This window comes from Benincasa hispida, chromosome 10 (assembly GCF_027475165.1).
Source record: "Benincasa hispida cultivar pf3 chromosome 10, pf3_genome.v1.1, whole genome shotgun sequence".
Taxonomy (NCBI): Eukaryota; Viridiplantae; Streptophyta; class Magnoliopsida; order Cucurbitales; family Cucurbitaceae; genus Benincasa; species Benincasa hispida.
In genome coordinates this window covers 58,710,052-58,729,728 of record NC_143487.1, presented here as the reverse complement: position 1 = coordinate 58,729,728, position 19,677 = coordinate 58,710,052, and positions in this window count along the sequence as shown.

The following is a 19,677-nucleotide window of genomic DNA, read 5'->3' as shown; positions in this document are numbered from 1 at the left end:
TTGTTATGTCAATTCACAAGCTTGCTTCTTTTTTTTTCTTTTTGTTTTTTTTAAATACTAGACCCTTTTTATTCCTCTATGTCTAGACTTTCCTCTAAAAAAATATGGTTGTTCTTAGACCAAAAATTGTCCTATAGAGGTGATAAAGAAAATCGAGTAGATATGACATTTCTAAGAGTTTGAGATTCTAAATAAATCTAAAGATTAAGTATTCCAACTTTTTATGAAAAATGAGTTTCAAATTTTTGTAAGAAAAGATTTTAAGAAGTTTAAAATTGATTTATATTATTGCTTGAGAGAATGTGTCCTTAAAATTCATTGATAAGAATCAAAAGATTGAGAAAAACAAATGATCATGATAAACAAAGTGAAAGTTATTCTTGAATGAATGAACATACTTAGCTGAATCATGCATTGAAAGCAAAAATGAGTCCTATAAAAAGGAAAAATGATGCCAAGATAATGATATTGTGTTTCTTAGGAGAATAAAAAAAATCGAGATATATTTCATCAAGACCATAAAATTCACATAACCTGAGCTCAGGTGCTCAAAGGTTCCAGACATGCAAAGATAATAGAGATAAAAGTTTTGTAAGGCTCATTTTTAACAACCCAAAAAAATGTTAAGAATATTCAATGTTCTCGACCCCCAACTTAAAAACTAAACATTGTCCTCAATGTTTATAAAACTAAAATATGAGCGAGAAGACAAAAAGAAAGGGGAACAGAGAACTCCCCTGATTTCGCATAATGGGTGGTGGTAGAAATTTTTCCTACTTTATTTTTGTTTTTCTTTCATTTTTGTTTATTCCTACAAAAGAGAAAATAAAAAGAAAGCTAAAGGAAAAAGAAAAGCTACAAGAAAATGAAGAAAGTTAGACTAAAAATTCTAAACCTAGAAAGCAAATAAAGGAAAGCAAATAAAAGTAAAAATGAAAATGAAAGATAAAAGATAAGGCAAAAATTGAAGAAGATACTAGGAAAATATATGTGTTGCCAAAGTTAGTCCGAGTCAGGTGAGTCGGGCTCTCGCTGAAGATTATACTGAAAAACTATTCTGGCATAGTAAAGACGGTCTCTTTCGCACATAAAATGGATAATTCTCTGCATACGCCTAACTTGGTGAGCGGTTTCACGGCTCACCCTTAAGGCTTCATTGGCGGTTCTAAGTGCTTGTTCACCCAAAGTTTCACCACTAGCGGGTTGTTCATGGGGATGACTGGGAAGTTCTACCCTAAGTGGTTCTTCTCTTAAATGTCCATCTTCCTTATCTAGCTCTTCTTCTTCTTGTTCGTGGAATTCCTCAACTCCACGACCTCGGAAGGCGGAGGTGGTCATCTTAGAAATTGGGGCTTTACACCTCATACCTTCCTCATTTCTAGGTATTTCTACCCCGGACCTCTAACACAACAAAGTTATTAAGCTAGGGTGTCCAAGGCTACCCGTTGTAGAACACCGTCCACATCATCGTAGAAGCATGGATAACTCTCCCAATGTTAATGGACATACCTTGAATGAGATAGTAGAGAATTTTGGCTCTATCTTGGGTCACATCAGTTAGTCTAAGTACAGGCATTAATCTGGAACATATAAAAGCATGCTAGATTTGACCTACTACAGACATGTCAATTGATCTAAACATCACTGCAACACCACCAGAATGTGTCCATTGAGCACCTTACCCATAGAGTGCTTCTATAATCTCTTGTTTGTCTAGTGGTTGAGATAGAAACCATCCATACTCATCATCAAATTGAGCTAGACCAAAGGTTTCATTAATTCTGTAAGAAGAGAAAGAGACTCTAACACCTCTCACTAAGGATACATCTCTATCGAGGTCAATATTGGCGTAGAATTCTCTAACTAAAGGGATGACAACTTCACCAAGGTTAGCTACAAAGGCTTCCCCTCCTCTCTCCTGTATTTTAAAAGTGATTTGCAGATAGAAATTTGGCTCTAAGGTCAAAGCTCTTTCTGGCACTATGTTCCTAAGAGCTACCACTTGATGGTATCTACTCTCAGCTTCTTCTGAAACAAACCTAGGGTTACTAGACTCAAGATGTGGAGGAGAATCCTGATAACCGGTAGGAATGCACGTTATCATAGTGTTAAGTTCTTAAACAATGTTGGATTGCGTTGATGAAATATGTTAGTTTGCGTCCATTAAGCATCAATTTCATAATATTGCGGTCGCATGTGTTCAACGCATTAGAACAGCTGATTTTTGTATTTTTTGTGCAAAATATGCGTTGACGCAATGCAAGAATTGCGATCATAGGAAATCACTAGTCAAGCGCAATTGCAAGGCTTTGCGATGATTGTTTTCGCAAACATTCACCCAAGAAGAATCACCGCGACTTGGTCAGCGCAACATGGTGGGCGCATCTGGGTGAAAGGCTAATCAATTGCGATGGGACAGAAAGCTGATGACAATCAAATCCGAATTAAGTTGACAGCTGATAACGGTCACAAAGTACATTCAGCTTTTTGGTGACAATTATTCGACGCATCAGTCAAGAATTAAAGCCGTCCCATCTATATAACCATGAGAGAGAAGCCGCCTTTCACCATGGATGCTCTATAAATACAAGGAAATTCTTCAGAGAAGGGGTTGATGAGCTAATCAGTTCACCATTCTTTAGTTCATACGTCTTTGTTCTTAGTTTTCTTACATTTTAATGAGAAAGAGAGGAAGGAGGTTGTGCCGACAGATCATTTCGGTAAGCCTAGGAGAGCGCCGGAAGCTTCAAGGGCAGAGAGAGGGCTTGCAGAAGCAGGAACATCTTTAGAACCGAATAGAGATTTCAATGTAAAACCTCAGTCAGCAAGGAATTGCTACTAGGCTCTCTACCTTTAACTTCCATTGTCATTTTGTATTCAAACTCATTTATAAAAATGGAATCTCCTTCTCTATATCTGTTTACTCTTTGTTATTTACGCATGAGTAGCTAAATCAGTTGAATGGGTTGAGAAGCATTTAGCTAGCACAACTAGGGATTCTTCATTCTTTGTGATTATCTTGTATTATGTATGCTTCATTCGTCCATTAGAGATACTCGCGGGGGGGGGGGGGGGGGGGGTAGTTTTAAGGACAAGATCTAGACTTGGGAAAGTCAGGTTAGAATCTAGGCTCGGGAGAGTTAGATTAGAACATATAATACAAGAGATAGGAGCTTAGGAATGAGCACTATTTGTTATTAATGCATCGCATGCATCCTTGAGATAGGATATGATTGTATGTGGTCACCTTGCTTTCATGCATTTTGCATCATCACATAGGACAAGAGTAGAGACTTAGGAATAAGCTTTATGGACACTTTTGCATTCAACACATGCGTCCTAGACTTAGAAGCATCATATTTTCATTGGAAAATGACTTGCTGTGTATGGTTGTAACATGATCGCATAGTCTGACGCATTCCCATGTAATGCTAGCTAAAGATCTTCTCAACTCGTTCATTACATACTCATTGCATCTATCACACAACTGCCTTTTCTCAAATCTGCCACATTTGTTTATTTTCTCATTAACACAATCAACAACACAGTTTATTTACTCAATTACCGCAAGGTTTTCATAAAAATTACCAACGCAATCTGTTTTCACAAGTCCCTGTGTTCAACCCTGGAGTTACCAGGAAATTTAGAGGAATTTACACTTGGATTCCGCTGGGGAAACTTGTGTTCAGAACGCATTTTTATCAACGCATATCATCCACATTTCCACTTCATAAAATCAAGCATCAAGTTTTTGGCGCTGTTGCTGGGGACTTCCAAAAAATAGAGTGCTAACGGTAATTTTTTTTTATTTCTTTGCAGACTCTCAATCTCTGGCGAATTACGATCCAGAGATTAAGAGGACTTTTAGACGAAGATTGAGAGACTGCCAACAGCAACCACAGTCAGATAAAGAAGAGATGGTAGAGCAGCCTGGAAATGGAGCACCAAATGATAACAATGTCATGGCGAATCCAATTCTGTTGGCAAACGATCGTAATAGGCCCATTAAGGACTATGCATCACCAAACCCTATGATTTCTCCCCAGGAATCATGAGGCATGCCCTCGACGGAAGCAGATTCGAAATGAAACCGGTGATGCTGCAGATGATCCAGATTGCAAGTCAATTCGGAGGAAGGCGTGGCGAGGACCCGCACGCCCACCTCTGAAGCTTTATTGAAATCTACAATACTTTTGTGTTCCCGAACATCTCTACCGAAGAAGTTCGACTAACGTTGTTCCCATTTTCTCTTTATGATCAGGCTAGGAAATGGGCATATTCTCTTGAGCCAGGAAGAGATCACTTCTTGGGAATAGGTAGTGGAGAAATTTATGAAGAAGTATTTTCCACCTACCGAGAACGCCAGACGAAGGAAACTTATTACAAATTTTGAACAAGACATGGACCAATCGCTTAGCGATGCCTGGGTGAGGTTTAAGAGGTTGGTCTGGGACTGTCCACATAATGGGTTTCTAGACTACCTTCAAATGGAGATTTTCTATCATGGTTTGAATCCTGCTTCACAGGCCACTACCAATGAGGCAGTTGCTGATGGTCTGCTTGATAAAATGTACAATGAGGCGAAGAATATCTTGGACCGCATCTCTAAGAACCATGAAGATTGGAGAGAGAGCGACCAGAGATTGAGACTTAAAGACACTAACGCAAATAATGGTGCTATTGCTTCACTACAAAACCAAATGACCGCAATGATGAATTTAATCCAAGGAATTGCAATCAGTAGCCCAACACCGCAAACCGGGCAAATCAACGCTCAGTCAAAATACCACAAGGTTTGCGAATTGTGGTGATGGGCATGCGATGGAAGATTGCCCGCAAAATCCACAATCTGTCTACTTTGTAAAGAATAACCCTTTTTCGAATACCTACAACCCCAAGTGGAGAAACCACCCCAATTTTGCTTGGAAGAATCAGCAACAAAATTTCCAACCTGTGGCGTAGAAAGAAGGGCCACCAGGATTCTTCCCACGCAACAACGATCAAACAAGCAGTCAAGTAAGTAGCTCACAACCACCGCAATCCTCTTCTTTGGAAAGCCTACTGAAGCAATACATAGAGAAAAACGAGACCATGCTTCAAAGTCAAGCTACATCCATCCGAAATCTAGAATTATAGATGGGCCAGATTGCGAATGAGCTGAAGAGTAGACCGCAAAGGGCTCTGCTAAGTTTAACTAAACTTCCACGCAACCCGGGGGGATCAGGTAAAGAGCAATGTCGGGTTGTGACATTGCGCAGTGGGAAAACTGTGGAGGGTGAAAAGAAAGAGCTTAGTAGAACAACTTCCATTGTGGATGAACCTGAGATTACGATGATGCAAGAAGAAGAAAAAGAAAAAGAAGCAGTAGAACCGGAGGTTGCGTCGACCTTCAAGCCAACTGAAATGGGAACCATGAAAGTTCAGTTACCCCCTTTCCCACAGAGACTAAGGAAGAAAAAGAACGAAGAGGTACAGTACCAACACTTCTTATCTATGTTAAAGCAATTACATGTTAATATTCCTTTCAGTGAAGAGATTGAGAAAATGCCTGCCTACGCCAAGTTTCTGATGGATATGGTAACTAAAAAGAGGAGAGCTGGAAAATTTGCCACGGTGGCGTTAACGCAAAGTTCCAAATCCATAATTCCACTAAAGATAAGCGATCCTAGGAGCTTTACTATTCCTTGCTCCATAGGAGGACTGTAAATCGGGCAAGCCCTGTGTAACTGGGAGCCAGCTTAAATTTGATGCCTCTGACAATCTTTAGACAATTGAATGTGGGGCAACTTGTGCCCACAACAATGACTCTCCAATTGGCCGACAGATCTCTGGTGCATCCAGAGGGAAAGGTGAAGGATGTGCTGATAACCTTGATAAATTTATCTTGCCAATTGACTACATCATTTTAGACTACGAGGCCGACAAAGATGTGCCCATCATTCTAGGGCGACCTTTTCTATCAATGGGTCGTGCTCAAATTGATATGCATAAAGGGAAATCACTTTGAGTATCAACGAACATAAGCTCAAGTTTAATATAATTCGTTCCATGAAGTTTCCGGATGAAGAAAACCTGCATGATTCAGAAGAAGACCTACATGATACGGAAGCAGGAACATCTTTAGAACCGAATAGAGATTTCAGTATAAAAGCCTCGGTCAACAAGGAATTGCTACCAGGCTCTCTACCTTTAACTTCCATTATCATTTTGTATTCAAACTCATTTATAAAAATTGAATCTCCTTCTCTATATCTGTTCACTCTCTGTTATTTACGCATGAGAAGCTAAATCAGTTGAATGGGTTGAGAAGTATTTAGCTAGCACAACTAGGGAATCTTCATTCTTTACGATTATCTTGTATTATGTATGCTTCATTCATCCATTAGAGATACTCAGGAGGGTAATCTAAGGACAGGATCTAGACTTTGGAAGGTCAGATTAGAATCTAGGCTCGGGAGATTCAGATTAGAATACATAATACAAGAGATAGAAGCTTAGGAATGGGCACTATTTGTTATTAATGCATCGCAAGCATCCTAGAGATAGGATATGATTATATGCGATCATTTTGCTTTCATGCATTTTGCATCATCGCATAGGACGAGAGTAGAGACTTAGGAATAAGCTCTATGAACTTTTGCATTCAACACATGCGTCCTAGACTTAGCAGCATCGCATTTTCATTGGAAAATGGCTTGCTGTGTATGGTTGTAACATGATCACATAGTCTGATGCATTTCCAAGTAACGCTAGCTAAAGATCTTCTCAACCCGTGCATCACATACTTATTGCATCTATCACACAACTGCCTTTCCTTAAATCCGACGCATTTGTTTACTTTCTCATTAACGCAATCAACAACAAACCAACAATTTATTTACTTGGTTACTGCAAGGTTTTCATAAAAATTACCAATGCAATCTATTTTCACAAGTTCCTGTGTTCGACCCTGGACTTACCAGGAAACCTAGAGGAATTTACACTTGGATTGCACTGCGGAAACTTAAGTGCACAACGCAATTTCATCAACGCATATCATCCACATTTTCACTTCATAGAATCAAGCATCAAATCCCTACCACTAGATTTAGCGACAATCTTTCCCTTCTTACACTTAGGACCCATGAAGAATATTCTAAGGAAAACTCACAGAATAGAGGTTGAAACCTAAGAAAATCCTAATTCACTCTTCTAAAAGATTCAAGCAAAATAATCTTACACCTCTAATCGATTTAGAAACCTGAAAGCAGAAAAATTCCCAAGCATATTATTGCTAATTATCAAAGACTTAACAATTTAAAAGCAAAATCATTCCTTCCAAACAAATCAAGCATCATTTAAGTAAATCTCAGATTTCTCATCAAACAAAATTCAAATCTCCATCAAGCATTACTCAAATCATCTTCAAGATAATCATCACAGAGTTTAAAGAAAGAGGAATGTATTACTTTGGTTGATTGAATTCTTTGCTTGAAAGGAAGAAAAAAAAGCCCTAAAATGGGTGATTTGGTGAAAAACCCAAACAATCTCAAGGAAGAAATCCTTGAAAAATGAAGGAAATGAAGAGTTTGAAAGAAAAATGGCTTGGATTTGAAGTGGGGATGAAAAATCAGTGAGGGGTGGGAAGAAAATTTGAGAGAAAAAGTGTTGAAAAGAGGAATGGTACTCAAAAATGGCAAAATTTGCGTTTAAAACGCAATTATGCCTCGTAGCATCGCGAAGCTTGTTACCTAGTGTTGTAACGTTGTGCCCTAATTTTTTTTTTCAATACTAGAATAAAAAATTATAGAATTTATTCTAAAAATCAAAACTAATTCTAAAAAAAATCTAAAATGAAAAAAATTAGAAAAATAATTTTTTTATTAAAAGAAAACATAAAAATTCATTTTATTTTTTATGCCTAGCTACCTCCATGAAAGGCAAATTTTTAATGTCGATTAATCAACGTGACCCGTCTTTTAACATTTTCAAGATACATAGAAATTCTCATATTTCTTCGGTCGTCGGGCTGAATCTATATAGCCTGGTAGGGCTATAAGAGAACTTATCCTCTTTTGAGAACCAGACAGGCCGAATTTGGTTTTTCTAATATTTGAAAAAAAAAAAGGGAAAAAGAAAGAATCAAGGTCTCAAATGACCCAAAAGAGTCGAAAGAAATAAAAGAGTCAACAACTTACTTAGACTCATAAGGAAAATACGAGCAATAATCGAAGATGCAAGAAATTCCAGGACAAAGAATTGTTCTAGGCTTGGAAGCCTCTAACTGTTTTACCTGAGATTCCTTGAGGTGTGGTGGGGGCTCATACTTATCCTTACTTACTTTTTCTAAACACGACATGGTATAAGCATCATCTTCATCGTAGGTCCAAGGAAACTCCTCAATAAGATTGGCTTCGGTGCCACAGACGATGGATGGCTCTGAATGGTTCTCCAATGTAAGCATGGAATGTGCAAGCTCAAGCATTTGATGGACCTCAACTGGCACAGGGGTTTGAGTCTCTAGGTGAAACTCAATTGAATCCTGCTCACAACTAGAAAAGCTGATAACTTGTAAAAATACAAGTTATTTATGCCACCTTATCTAGATATTGCGGCCAATAGTTAGTAATTAAGTGCCAATTGTATGAAAATTAGCCTAGTATTGCAATAATTATAAATGTTTGCGATTGCACCCACAAACACCAAAAAAATGGAAGACAAGCTGAACTTTGCTCTCTTTTGCAGAAGACCAAGTCACCGCTTGCGCTCAAGGCTCACGAGAGATTAATCAACGCATCTCTGTCACATTGCACCCGCCAATCAACAATAAAAAGACGAATACCGCAATGGTGGCGCAATGCGACAGTCGATCCGAGAGCTGTGTTTCAACCGCATGCGGTAATAAAAACAAACATCGCATGCGAACCTATGATCGAAAGATGCAGCTGAGTAACACAAGAACGGAGGATTGAGACAAGTGTACAACTAACGGTTGTGCAGAATTAACGGTCTGATTGCAGAACAGAAGGAATAATATCCCTCCATCTTCGGAATTACCATAACCACAAGTGGAGACCACAAGGCCGGAGTCAAAGATCTGCACCTATAAATACCCCATTGATTTCAGAGAAAAATATGCTACTCGATATAGGGCTAAGTGCTGCTAGATTGTAGAGAGAAGGCTGAGCTGAGTGCTTAAGAGAAGAAATCCGGGAAGAAGACGAGATAAGGCCGAGAGGTGAATCTCAGATCCAATCTGCCAAACACCCGATTGGAAGCTCTATGCAAAGATCCATGCTACCGATAGAGCAAGCCTGAAAGGGAAGCTCTTCCTACCATCAAATTCATCCTATCCAGCAAGCAAATCTCCATCGAATCAGTGTCAAGACATTGGCACTATTTGTATCTGTTCTATCTCTCTCCTTCATTGTATAATCCATGTTTTCTTTATTTCTTCATTCACACACCATGTATCAAACGCTTAGTAGAAATATTAAATGTTTCGATAAATTCCATTTACCATTTTCTGTCTACTTCCGTTCACCCACCAATCACTTTCTCCATGATATCTTCGTAATCCTCTGATGAGCAATATGAATCACTAAGAACTTAATCTGTATTAAAGATATAAAATACGTTTAGCTAAAGCATGCTAGACGACATCTTCCCCTGTGAGAGCAGAAGTGAAGGTGTCATTCTGATCTATCGAGAGAAGGTCAGGAGAATTCTTTAACTAAAGTGAGTAGTACTTCCAGACATGGAAGTAACCTTGCGTTCATTACGTTAGTCTCTGTTTCACCACAGACATGTGGGAGCGCGACCGATCACTGAGAGGTGTACGCCAAGAGAAGAGCGGAACAGTATTTGTACCTTCAATCGAATTAAGAACTTACGCTATTTATATTATTTGTCTTTCTTTTTCTATTCTATTCATAAGACTTGTCACTGCATCCCATGTCTTTGCATAACTTTCACAGCCAGCCTTACTCCCAGCTTCTTGTACATATAGTCTATATCTTGTATCATCTAGTTTAGGTTTACTGTCTTTTTATGTTTTCATCGCATCTTTACTGTTTTCCTTTATTTTATTGCAATTTATATACTTGTATAAACACACTTTTAAGATTGAAAACCTAGTCGCATGTATCATGAACATACCGTAATAACCTAAAACTACCTTACAATTTTATGGCACCGTTACCGGGGACTCGGTTAACGGTTAATGTTGAATATTTTCATGCTATGTGCAGGACAGGTCTCTTTGTATTGACTGTTCAAAGCGGAGAGCAGTCTAACAACTTAGGAGTACTGGGGTGATCTAGTAACTCTAAGTGGACCCAGAGATCAAGTGTATTCTTCATGCAGAGTTCATCAGGACTGAATTAATTAGTGAAGAAATATGGCTTATGAGAATATGGCACTTGCTAGAAAACAGAGGGGAGATTCGCCAGTGCAAGATCTTGTTTTTCTTGCTGCTGACGAGAACATCCCTATGAGGGAATATGCAGTGCCAGATTACTATAATTTTTCACCAGGGATTTCAAGATCAGTAGTTGAGGGGAATGCAAGCGTTCAAATAAAACCTATCACGCTTCAAATGATTCAAAATGTGGGACAATTCGGAGGATTACAGGGAGAAGACCCATATGCACATTTGACTAATTTCACAGACATGTGTAACGCATTCTCCAGGCCTGGTGTAACTCAAGAAAGTCTTAAACTGTATCTATTCCTGTACACATTGCGGGAGGAAGAAAAGAGGTGGGCTCAAGCAGTAGAGCCAGGCGAAATTCAGGGATGGGAGCAGTTGGTTGATAAGTTCATGAAAAGATTCTTCCCTTCATCTGTTAACGCAAAGAGGCGGGGGGAGGTTTTGAATTTCGAGCAAAAGGGTTATGAAACCCTGAGCACCGCTGGGTGCGATTCCGATAGTTAGTAAAGAACTGTCTGCATATCGGGATTCCTGATAGTATTTTAATGGAAATCTTTTACAATGGCTTGGACTCATCAACGCAAGCAGATGTCGACTCCTCTACAGAGGGAGGATTAATGAATAAGTCATATACAGAAGCAAAGAACATATTGAATCGCATATCGCGACATTCTAACGAATGAATTGATACTGGGCTTGAGGTAAGATGTCTAGAACCAAAAAAAGTAGAAAGGGCTGATGTGCTAACGGACACAATGAGCGCATTGGTCGAGCAAATGACCACGATGACAATGCTCCTCCAAATGGTGGCTAATCAGTAGAGAACTCTTTCCCAAGGAATAGCACAAGTTAATGCGGGACTCATACGACCGCTATGGATTTCACTCAATGGGAAGAGGTACATCCTGTAGACGTCTACCCATGAAATCAACAACCCGTATATGCTATGTATGATGAGTCATGGGGCAACAACCACAACCCTGGTTGGATGAGAATCTCAATCAGGAAGGCCATAGTTTCTATCAATTTAGTTATCAAGAGGATCGAGGCAGCCCTCCGGTTTTCACTAATCCGTACTGCAGCCCAAGTAATTCTCAAGGTATGCTATACTAAGACCAACTATTCGCATATGATACCTCTTGCAGTACCTCGTCTCTGGAGACATCATTAAAGCATTATATTGAAAAGAGCGAGGCAATGAGGCAACTGCAAGCTGACTCTCTCAATGAATTAGAAGATTAGATAGATTAGCTTACGAAAGAATCAAAGAAGAAAAATCCTAGTATGTAGCATGGAAGCTCAGGGGTGTCGGGGGCAAGAGGTAAAGAACAATGCCATGCAATGACCCTGCGGAGTGGCAGAACAATAGCCCCCATTATGCCGAAGGTACCAAATGCGGTAATAACACCAGCAAATTTAACTATTGATGATGACCAGTTACTGAATAACGGCAGTGACCCTAGTTCAGAAGTAAGATTATCTACAAAAGATGAAGCCTCTCAAGACTTGAATTCTCCATCAATGCAACCTCCAACCAATGAGACACAGCAAGCATAGAACCTCACCAAGCAGCAAAGTGAACAAGAAACACGATGGGATCCTCCACCTTTCCCGTCTAGGCTGAAAAAGAAAGATAATAGTAAGCAGTTTCAGAGGTTTTTGGATGTTCTTCGCCAGCTACACATTAATATCCCCTTGATAGAAGCATTAGAGAAAATGCTGAGTTATGTGAAATTTCTCAAGGATGTTCTCGCAAACCAGAGAAAGATTGGGGAAAATGAAACAGTTGCATTAACATATGAGTGTAGCGCTTTGTTTCAAAACAATCTCCCTACTAAAATGAAGGATCTTGGGACGTCTACATTGCCCTGCACCATAGGACGGAAGATGGTCGGAAACGCGTTATGTGATTTAAGGGCAAGCATAAATTTGATGCCCTTGTCAATTTTTAAGAAGCTGAACATCGACGAAGCAAGACTGACCACGATCACATTACAGCTAACTGATAGATCAATGAAGCTTCCAGAGGGCAAGATAGAAGATGTTCTCATGCAAGTGGACAAGTTTATCTTCCTAGCAGACTTTGTTATATTGGATTATGAGGCCGATAGAGAAATTCCTATCATCCTGGGACGCCTATTTCTTGCCACAGGGCGGGTGTTAATCGATGTGCAGAAAGAAGAGTTGACCATCCAGGTCGATGATCAAGAAGTAAAATTCAACGTACTCAATGAGTTGAAGTACCCAGGAGACATAGAGAACTGCCAATATATTGAGGAGCTGTGGGGAGAACAGTGGCACGAACCCCTGAAGGAAACGGAGGAGGAGGATTCTGAAGTCGGCGTAATGTTGGAGGAGGAATGCGCCGCAATTCATACAGAATCTAATTTTGAACCGCTCAAGTTATTTGAACAGATATCCCAGCACATCAAGCCATCTTTAGAAGAGCCACATGTGTTAGAGTTAAAGTCCTTGCCAGTACACCTAAAATATGCTTACTTAGGAAGTAACGACTCGTTACCGGTTATCATTTCTGCATCATTAATTAAGGAGAAAGAAAATGCTCTTATACGAATCCTAAGAAATAACGCAAAAGCCTTAGGATGGACCTTGACAGAAATTCGAGGAATCAGTCCCTCGTATTGCATGCACAAGATCCTCTGGAGGAAGGAAAGAATGGATCAATAGAAAGGCAACGCCGCTTGAACCCTGCCATGAAGGAGGTTGTAAAGAGGGAAATAGTAAAGTGGCTGGATGCAGATGTTATCTACCCGATATCTGATAGCAGTTGGGTGAGCCCAGTGCAATGTGTTCCAAAGAAAGGGGGGATGATAATCATCACTGATGACAAGAATGAATTAGTTCCCACAAGGACAACTACAAGGTGGAGAATCTGCATGAATTATCGTAAGCTAAATTTGGCCACTAAAAAGGACCACTTTCCACTCTCATTTATCGATCAGATGTTAGACAGACTTGTGGGGAATGAATTTTTCTACTTTCTTGATGGCTATTTAAGGTATAACCAAACAGCAATTGCGCCGGAGGATCAAGACAAGACAACCTTCATGTGCCCATTTGGTATGTTTGCATTCTAACGCATGCCATTTAGACTCTGTAATGCACCAGGAACTTTTCAACGATGATGATGGCAATATTCTCAGATTACTTAGAGGAGTCAGTCGAGGTATTCATGGATGATTTCTCAGTCTTCGGCAGTAATTATGACTCCTGTTTGACTAACCTCGAAAAAGTCTTGAAGTGATGTGTGGCAACAAATCTTGTTCTGAACTAGGAGAAATGCCACTTTATGGTGGAGGAAGGAATTGTTCTGGGTCACAAAATCTCCAAGGCAGGATTGGAAGTCGATCAGGCAAAAATTGACGTAATTTCCAAATTACCTCCACTTATGAATGTAAAAACACTTAGAAGCTTTCTGGGACAAGCAGGATTTTATAGAAGATTTATTCGCAACTTCTCCCAGATTGCAAGACCCTTAAGTGCACTTCTAGAAGCTGACCGTGAGTATAATTTTGATGACGACTGCTACAAAGGATTTAACACCTTGAAAAAGGCACTAATCTTCGCACCAATTTTGATTGCGCCCGATTGGATGCAACCATTTGCATTCATTTGTGATGCTAGCGAATATGTTGTGGGCGTAGTTTTAAGTCAGTGCAAGGCTAAGGTCTTGCATCCTATTTATTATGCAAGCAAAACACTAAACGACGCAAGGGAGAACTATACGACCACAGAAAAAGAAATGCCCGCAGTAGTATTTGCACTAGAAAAGTTCTGTCAATACTTAATCGAAACAAAGGTGGTGGTATATACGGATCATTCTATGATTAAATATCTAATGACGAAGAAGGATGCAAAACTGAGGTTGATACGGTGGGTGTTGCTCCTGCAAGAGTTTGACCTAGAAATCAAAGATCGGAAGGGCACAGAGAACCAGGTCGCAAATCATTTGTCAAGATTGGAAAATTACGAGGTTCAAGCGACAAAAAAAGATATTGAGGAAAGATTCCCCGATGAGCTATTAATGGCAATAGACATTAATGTTCCCTGGTATGCGGATATAGTAAACTTCCTAGTTTGCAGTCGACTACTGGATGATTATACATACCAACAGAAGAAGAAATTAAGACATGATGCCAAATTTTATTTATGGGATGATCCATTCCTATACCAACAAGGACCTGATCATATAATACGTCGATGCGTTCCTGAATATGAAGCTAAGCATATTTTAGAGCTCTGTCATGAGTCTCCATATGGAGGACATTTTGGGGGGCAAAGAACTGCAACAAAAGTCTTACAGTGTGGCTACTGTTGGCCAACTCTATTTAAGGATGCCCATGCCCATGTTGTGCAATGCGACAGGTGTCAAAGGATGGGGAATATGTCTAAAAGAAATGAAATGCCTTTGACGTCAATCTTAGAAGTTGAATTATTTGATGTTTGGGGAATTGACTTCATGGGCACATTTCCACCATTCGAAGGTCATCAGTATATTTTGGATGCGGTTGATTATGTATCAAAATGGGTTGAGGCCATTGCATGTTCCAATAATGACGCAGCCACTATGGAAAAGTTTCTGAAGAAAAACATTTTTACTCGGTATGGGACGTCACGGGCCTTAATCACCGATGAGGGCTATCACTTTATCAACCGCATAATTGCTAACCTGTTGACTAAATTCAATGTCAGTCATCGAGTTGCAACTGCTTATCACCCACAGACTAATGGGCAAGCAGAGATTTCTAACAGAGAGATCAAAACTATCTTGGAAAAGGTAGTTAATACTGCCATGAGGGATTGGTCACCCAAGCTTGATGAGGCACTATGGACTTACAGGACTGCCTACAAACATCAATTGGCATGTCCCCGTATGCCCTGGTCTTCGGAAAAGCTTGTCGTCTGCTGCTTGAGTTGGAACATAAGGCAATGTGGGCATGTAAGAAGCTGAAGTTTGATTTAGCCAGTGCGGGGAAAGTCCAGAAGCTGCAATTGAATCAGTTGGTCGAATGGCGACGAGTTGCCTATGAAAATGCTAAGATATATAAGGAGAAAACAAAAAAATGGCACGATAACCGCATCAATGATCGAACATTCACCAAAGGTCAATAGGTATTGTTATTTAATGCACGTTTGCGACTGTTCCCAGGAAAGTTGAAGTCTCGCTGGTCGGGGCCATTCCGAGTCAAAACAATCTTTCCTCACGACGCAGTGGAATTAACAACTTTAGACGGGAGCAGTGCATTCAAAGTCAATGGTCAGCGAATCAAACCCTACTGTAGAGGCGACTTTGATCGACGCATGGATACCATTGACTTGGGCAAGTAGGACTAAACCACTTGCAGGAAAAACGATTGCGGTAATTCTAAGAACTTCTTTCAATTGACCTTCCTATCTATGTTTACTTGCTTTCTTTACCACTTTCTTTTACTGTTTTCTTACTTCCGTAATTAATGTGTAGAAGGATTAGTTTTTTTTTTTTGTTTTGGCAATTTAATTTTGCATATGTTTCCATACTTTAAATGTAGTAGCGCCGGTCGTATAATTTTGTGAATGATGGGATGAATCACCGTAAGGTCTTTTCGACTTGCATTTTTTATGAATTATGAAGAGAGGAAAATAAACTGGTATGTATAAGGGGATAGGTGTAGTAAGTGAAACCGAGAGAAGCTATGCGTCTAGTACACCCAAATACATTACGATGAGTGGTGTGTTGCGAGCATGTATGTCCTTTGCCTAGCCTTAGTTAAATGCACTATGTTGAGGTATCCTCCAGAAATGTGTTCAGGTAAGGGGTGTGTTGCGGAGATGTATGCGTGTTGCCTGTCCTCGATAAAAAAATGTATCTATGTTTATTGGAAGCATGGTGTGAATTTTAAATCATGCACCTTTCTGAGTCAAATTTGTAAGATAATCAAATTCTTTGACTCTTGTACAGGCAATAGAAAATTTTTTGTAATGCGTTCATTTGTGATATATTTGTATACTTTGTTAATAGTCAATACAATCAGAGTATATATTCACTCTACTTTTTGCTTGTGCCTCATTCTTTATCTTCCTTTGTTAATTTTTGTGCCATTCTTAGTCTTTTATTTTTACGATCTTCATTGCATTGCTATGATGTATTATATGTTTACACTTAGAAAAATTTCCCATACTTAGTAAATTCTGACTAACACTTAGTTAACTCTTAGTTTAGCAGTACTTTACCTTTTATCTTTCAAAGTTCTGCTCAAACCTTCTTTTTGTCATTTTCTTTTAAGTTTTTGTCTAGTCTATCCAAACAACGCAATGAGGACCTTGCTCATCTTTAAATTTGGGGGTGAGGAAGGTCTGAGCAGATAATATAAAAAATATGCAATATTTAAGAAAATGCGTCCATTTAATATAATATATATATATATATATATATATATATATATATATATATATATATATTTATATAATAAGTTATGCAAAACTCCAATGCCAGCATAAGGGAAAATTTCAAAACTACTCCCAACCTAATAAGAGTTTAGTTGTGAAAGGAGACTACTCGTAGTTAGATGTTCGTATGACACCCGTAGGAGCAAGCCAAAACGAAGGTGGGTTTCCAAGAACAACGTAGTATAAACAAGAGAAAAATAAAAAAGAGTGCAAGGGACAACTCCTCTGATTATCATGAGTTAAAGTTGAAAATGGCACACAACCGTAGTTGGATGTTCGCCACATCCATGAGGACAAGCCAAAACGAAGAGTGTAACCATAATCAACTATCTCTAAGTGAATAAATGATGCAAGGTTTTGACTCACTGCATATAGCTACAGCAAGTTGTTTTGATAAAGAAGAGATAAACATTCTATTTTGAAAACTAAAAAAGTGTCTTTCAGCAGAATTTTGTTACATAGAAGAATAAAGTAGGGCTCGCTAAGAATTAGCAAGGATAGAAGGAAAGTGCGATGTCAAGTAATGTGCCTAAGTGTAACATTCGAAGCAACTAATCATCGCAGAAATATAGGATAGGAATGGAGCATGATTGCCTTAGTAGAAGATATGCTTGAGAACAAGCATATATCTAAATTTGGGGGTGTGATAACTTGTAAAAATACAAGTTATTTATGCCACCTTATTAAGATATTGCGGCCAAAAGTTAGTAATTATGCGTCAATGGTATGAAAATTAGCCAAGTATTGCAATAATTATAAATGTTTGCGATTGCACCCACTAACACCAAAAAGATGGAAGACAAGCCGAACTTTACTCTGTTTTGCAGGAGACCAAGTCACTGCTTGTGCTCAAGGCTCACGAGAGACTAATCAACCCATCCCTGTCACATTGCGCCCGTCAATCAACAATAAAGAGACAAATATCTTAATGGCCACGCAATGCGACAGTCGATCCAAGAGCTGTGTTTCAACCACATGTGGCAATAAAACAAACACCGCTGATCGAAAGATGCAGTTGAGCAACACAAGAGCGGAGGATTGAGACACGTGTACAACTAACGGTTGTGCAGAATTAACGGTCTGATTGCATAACAGTAGGAATAATATCCCTCCATCTTCGAAATTACCATAACCACAAGTGGAGACCACAAGGCCGGAGTCAAAGATCTGCACCTATAAATACCCCATTGATTTTAGAGAAAAATATGCTACTTGATACGGAGCTAAGTGCTGCTAGATTGTAGAGAAAAGGCTGAGCTGAGTGCTTAAGAGAAGAAATCTGGGAAGAAGATGAGATAAGGCCGAGAGGTGAATCTCAGATCCAACCTGCTAAACACCCGATCGGAAGCTCTATGCAAAGATCTATGCGTTAACTAAAGTGAGTAGTACTTCCAGACATGGAAGCAACCTTATGTTCATTATTAGTCTCTGATTCACCACAGACATATGGGAGCGCGGCCGATCACTGAAAGATGTATGCCAAGAGAAGAGCAGAACAGTATTTGTACCTTCAATCCAATTAAGAACTTGCACTATTTATATTATTTTTCTTTCTCTTTCTATTATGTTCATAAGACTTGTAACCGCATCCCATGTCTTTGCATAACTTTCACAGCTAGCCTTACTCCCAGCATCTTGTACATGTAGTCTGTATCTTGTATCATCTAGTTTAGGTTTACTGTCTTTTTATGTTTTTATCGCATCTTTACTGTTTTCCTTTATTTTATTGCAATTTATATACTTGTACAAACACACTTTTAAAGATTGAAAACCTGGTCGCATGTATCATGAACATACTGCAATAAACTAAACCAGTCCCCGTGTTCGACATCGGATCACACTGAGAAACTTGCAATGGAATTACACTTGGTTCCATTATAAGGGAACTTGTGACAACGCATGGCATACTACAAGAACATCGATAATTAACGCATAATTAGACGTAGTATTGCATCATTGTGATGAATTCATATCATCCATCCAAACCCACATTACAAAAGCCATTAACAAGTTCACACATTATTAAATCCAACGCCTTACCTTGATAGCAATTTCGAAGAATTGACGGCTCTACTGGATTGTCGATGTGAATTCCTCCACCGCTTAACTTAATATTCTCATAAAATGCATCTTCCCAAGACTCATCGATTCCCCTAACCGGTTCAGTAATCTGAGCAACGAGGTGACACAGGTTCTAAAAGTCAGTTCTAACCTCATGTCCGGAATAAAAGCTATCTTGCTGGAAACTCGATGGTTCTTAAGAAAGATAGGAATGTTCCTACATGAACTCACAATAGTAGTCAGGAGGTTCATCAACTAAATTTTCTGAGAAATTACCTATATTGGTAGAAGGATACGGCATTGATGATGAGGTTTGGTTAGGCATCTCCCAAGGAGCATAGCATTTGCGCTCAGGACCACGTGAATCCTGTGTGTGTTTTATAACCAAAACTAGAACAAGAGAGGTTAGTTAATTTATTTCACTCTTAAGCTTATTAAATTCTCTTATCTCTTGTACTCTTTGATGGTCCGCATACATCACTTGAAGCACGTAATAGATGTTCATATCCATCATATTAAAACAAGTAGACACAAAGAAAAGAAAATATTTTGAGTGTTTTAAAGTTTGCTAGTCAAATTAGCTAAGAAAAAAATTTAAATGGCTTAGCCTTCACTGGCAACGGCGCCATTTTGTTCGGTTGCTATGTAGGTGTTGTTAGTTCTACTAACCCAAAAAAAACAAGATTTATAAAGCTCATACATCTACTAGAACTAGTTATAGTTAAAGCGGAAGTAAGAGGTCGATCCTTAGGGAAGGT